We start from the raw sequence: 5,098 nt of genomic DNA, 5'->3' as shown, positions 1-5,098 counted from the left end.
CTTGCCAGGAAGGAAGGGTGAGAGAAGTGAAAACGGGACCTGACGAAGGTGATATTTAAGCCAAAACTTATAAAAGATTGCAGAGCGTTCCCTAGACTGGGAAGGGGCATTTTAGCCATTGGAACGGCCAGGAAGGCATGACGGGAGTGGCAGGGAGTTGGGTTTATGCCAAATGCAGGACTTTTGGTGATGATGTGTTGATTAGCAGCTAAAGAGGATATTAAAGCCAGAATATCATGGAATTTATGTGCACAGTAGGGGTTAGGAATTTGTCCTAAAGGCAGAGTTTGAAATCTGCCTGGAAACTGGCTTGAAGTAAAAGCTGTTTCACATGAAGATAAGGCTCGGGCTACTTCCCCAGGCTCAACAGTGGGTGGCCTGAGGAATTACAACTATTAAAATTCTGACTGACACATAGAAGCGGACACATATAAGACACATAAGACTTTTATGAATTTTCCTTGTTGATCTAGTGATTGGTCGAAACTTCCTGACATTATTTTCTCAGCACAGATTCCAAACTTAATGGTGTAAATTCATGTTTGGCATGAATAAAATATTCACTTGTTTCCTTCTCCGTTAAAACTGTTTTGAATGCCTCTATATTTCTACTCTCTACAAAAATGACCTGAACATGAGCGCATGAATTTTTGTTTCTGCATAGAATTATTTAGACAATCCACTCTCTAAGTCCCCCAGGCCAATGCACGTTCAATTTCCCAAATAAACAGAGGATGGCTAACTGAACATCAGAACTGACCCTTTCATATAAAAAATAGTAAACCCATTCTAGAATTCCTATCAGTAGGGCTATGCCAGGCTGTGAAAAATCCAAATGGTTTACACAACCGCCACAGTCCTTTCAGTTTTGCTTCTAACTTTCAAGTGGAGTAAACTCCAGCTTTTTTCAAAAGGAAAACCTCTTTCCTTGAGTACAAAACCACTGAGTTACTAAATCCTCAAAATGAGAGAACTACTAAAGAGTCTTCAATTCTCCATCTGAGAACTAGTCCATCTCATTTGAAAACATTTCCCCAGCTCAATAAACTAGAAAATCATAACGATGCCGAGTTATGTTTTGCAGTCCAGCAGCTGCCAGAGATGAGGAAATAGGATTTAATACGGCAAGTGGCGAGGTCTTTTGTTTTGCCCTGGCCTGCTTCTTATAGAGGTTACTTTATTGGGAAGTGTCCCCCATGCCCTTGTCCTTTTTCCAGTCACAGCTCTGAAGAAGAGGCAGTTTCTCCCGAAAGCATTGTTCTCACCTTCTAAGACAAGAGCATGTGAAGTTTCATTGGACAGCCTCTTGAGAAAGTCCCTGTCTTCTACTCAAAGGTTTCTAAGAGCTTTTCCAAGTCTGCTCACTAAGCAGAACTATCAGTATTTGTCAGAGTAACGTGATTTTAGAGGGTGAGCTGCAAACCTTGGGAATGCTATTTCACCTCTCAAAGCCTCATGCATCTCAATACTAAAATGTAGAAAGTGATGTCTCACTTGCAGTACTGTTGTATTTTTAAAAGGGGCATGGTAAACGTTGCCATCCAAACATTAGTTATTGTTTATTATTAACATTGATAATAATATATATTTTCTACTGGACAATGTCAAACATTTCATATATTCAATGGTCAGCCTTTTAATGAAGAGTTTGAGGTTTTCAAGATGTCAGTAGGCATTTTCTCAAGAAGGGATTTGGGTTAGTGTGACAGATAGATTTCTGGGGCTGGTTGCCAGCTGAGATAAGACTTTGCAGGTATATCATACGGGCACCAGGGTACCAAGTGGGACCTAGAATTCTCAACATCATTTTGTAACTTGCTATTTTTGTTACCTAGGTCACTGAGTTTACGTTTCTGGCTTCAGTTAGGGCCCTGTGAAATCTGGGCAATAATACGGCACATCACAGTCCTGAGAGCTGAGACAATCTCTTCTTTCCTTGGTACAGTGTTTGACACATAAAATGAGCTCTTAAGTGGCAGCTGCCATCATGCTCAGTGATGATGGGCATCATTATGTTTTGAACATCACTCCACCAGTGAAAACATAAATATATGTAAAGGTAGTATTTCCTTATTTTTCCTCATGATTCAGATGATAGGTTTTCTTACAGTTTTGAGGATTAATGATCAGTTACTAAGTTTGAATGAAAAGATAGGCTGGTGTAGGAGGTATTCCAATAATAATAATGATTTTGATAATAGTAGCAATAATAGTTGTAACTGCCGTTCCTTTCAAATTTATTCCTTGGTCAGAACTGTGTGGATTTAAGGAATTTAAGCTAGTGTAGGCAGAAAGAAAGAAAGAAAGAAAGAAAGAAAGAAAGAAAGAAAGAAAGAAAGAAAGAAAGAAAGAAAGAAAGAAAGAAAGAAAGAAAGAAAGAANAAAAATTATGCCCTTTCTTTTCCCAAAAGGAGATCATAAAAATGGCTGTTGAAATGTCTAGAGAAAGGAAGAACAAAAAATATTACAAGAAGTAATTTAGTGCCTTATCACTAAAAAAGTAAGTAGCTAAGTTTCTGCAATTAAAACCCAAGTTGAATCTTCTTACCAGAAATGTGGTCCAATACAGGGCTCTTCATGAAAAAAGAACTAAACGTTATTTGAAATAAACAAATTCCAGGAAAGGCATTGATTCGTTCCCTTTGTGGTGTATTGTTAGAGCTTGCGGTTGGTAATTATTTTAGGGTTTTGATTCCCCACATGTTATCCATGGTGATTGGATGTGGAGTGGGCAATAATGTTTTTCATGGAACTAATAGTAGATTAAACACATTTTTAATACACCATACACAACTGAGCAATTTATTGCTTGTCAGCAACAGAATTAAGGTACCATGTAATCTGTGCATTGAAGCACATGCTAATAATGCCTGTTTGGTTTCTACTGGAGCTCCACATAAAATGCCACATTAGTTCCTTAGTGGAAGGCAAGCCTACTACTGAACACACTTTATATTATCATTAGTCAGTGATACGGATTTATTGGATAGATTACATTTATTGAAAACAGAATGGGAGCATGCAGTTAATTACCGGCATTTTCTAATTAATTAGTGTCTTCTGTGACTAGAATATTCTACAGCTGATCATAGCGCTGTCTGCCAGAGCCCGATGAACATGGTGCTGAAGTGAGGCCATCTCCAGCAGCACCCTGCACTGCCCTCCTCCGTGTGTCACCAGTACTAGAAATTTAGGGAGGATGTGTTTCGGTGCATAAGTGGAAAATTGAGAGCCATCTAATCCTGGATTCCAAACCCAGCTCCGACAATTACTAGTCATTTTGCCCTGGGAAACCTCCCTGAACCTCATCTTCCTTATTTGTAAGTGGGAATAATATTACCTACTCACAATATTGGTGACAAGTCTTAAAGAAATAATGGGTAAGTAGATATGCTTATATGTGGTAGGCGCGGATGCTGAGTTTCTGAGCCCTTCGGATGTCCCAAGCTCACACTCTTTAGGTTTTGTGGTAAAGGTAAATTTCACATTCAGAGCTTTGTCAATACACCTTTGAGAACCAGTAATCCCACCTTCTCCAAATTTTGCAGATAAACACTGAAGACTTGACCTCTGTGATATTTGTCCTAAGGTCAAATAATCAATGAAATAATGAAACCTCTGTCTTCTTTGCCTTTCGACCTTGTCTTCTGCCTCTTAATTCAGGATTCTCTCTACCATACCAAACTGCCTCTGGGATTCTAAGGCACATTGTCTGTTCCACATACCAAATCATGCAGTCTTCAAACAGTGACTCACACATATCTATTGAGTTTCTGCAGAAGATGGAACTGCAGACAACACTTGGAAAGTGGATAGTAAGCAAATAAAGGTGATTCTTGTCCTCAAGACGTGAAGGAACTATGTAAATTGTTATTTATTTTTCTACATTATTATTATAAAATCTGGATCATCTACTGCATGTGTGGCATTTTTTTTTAGAGTGATCTAACATCAAGAGGTTTAGAAATTTCCCAAGGTCATATAGCTAATTAGTAGCAGTGACACACTTATCACAGATACAGCTGAGTTCCCATCTCAAAATCCCAGTCTAGTACCCCAACAAGAACACACAGAATACCTTAAAAAAATCGAGTGCAAATAATTTTCTGAAAAAAATCTTGGTCTGAAACAAAGGGCATTTTTAGCTGTTTAATAAGACAACTATGTAGAACCAGAATTCATCATTCTAATTTGATCTAGGAAGCCTGCCCTGAGGCGAATAGTTGATATTTGTCATGCAGGTGTCATATGAAGAGCCAGATTATGTGCAAAGGGGCTATAAGATGGAGAAGTAGCCTAACATAAGGATAAAGCGCATCGGCTCTGGAGTCAGACGGCCTGGGTTCACGCCCTGATTCTGCTGCTGACTCATGAAGTTGAAGATGCCATTTAGGTTCTCTGTCTCTCGGCTCCTGTTCAAAGCTGTCTCTGACCTTTTTGTCTAAGCAATCAGAAAAATGAATTGACATTCTGAAAGACTGAAGGAAGACCCCATTTGGAGAGCAAGACAATGAGCCCCATCTCGTTTGGGAATTTAGGATGCCTTGCAGACACCCAAGGAGGGTATGGAGCTGGTAGTAGCATACTACTAGAGTTCAAAGGGAGATGTGCGGGCTGGGAAATAAATACTGGTGACCTCGATTTCTAAATCATATTTATCTCCATGAGACTAGATGAGATTACCAAGGGAACAGGCACAAGCTGTGGTCGGATTTATATTTTAGAAATATCACTCTGACAGTACAGAGTCAGAGGAATAAGTGGGGAGGCAGTTAGACCAGCTTGAAACCTACTGCAGTAGTTCAAACTTGAGATTAGTAAGGATGATCAACAATAGCAGTAACCATGGTAATAACAAAAGTGAATTACGGTGCAGTGCAATTGTAATGAAAAATGAATACAATACTGGTTACAATAAAAATGCAGCAAAAATGCTAGAAGGGCCAGACCTCTCTTCTTATTTTTTGTTATCTGAAGGCAAAGAAGGCAGAGAGTAGTTTGTCTCTTGGAATTTGTGCCACTGGCCCCCTGAGGGAAGACTGGCCTCTCATTTTAACTCAGAAAATATAAATTTCACAATGTTTTGAAGATAAGCTCT

At 39.1% G+C, this 5,098-nt stretch overlaps 1 protein-coding gene across 1 annotated transcript in view; it reads left to right on the top strand.

The window, feature by feature from the left end:
- KCNIP4 (potassium voltage-gated channel interacting protein 4) overlaps positions 1–5,098 on the top strand; it is a 141,805-nt gene that overhangs the window by 47,107 nt on the left and 89,600 nt on the right. The window lies entirely within an intron of this gene.

Source organism: Hipposideros armiger, unplaced genomic scaffold (assembly GCF_001890085.2).
Source record: "Hipposideros armiger isolate ML-2016 unplaced genomic scaffold, ASM189008v1 scaffold_217, whole genome shotgun sequence".
Classification (NCBI taxonomy): Eukaryota; Metazoa; Chordata; class Mammalia; order Chiroptera; family Hipposideridae; genus Hipposideros; species Hipposideros armiger.
The sequence above is the reverse complement of the archived record's forward strand: the minus strand, read 5'-3'. Positions and strand labels throughout refer to the sequence as shown.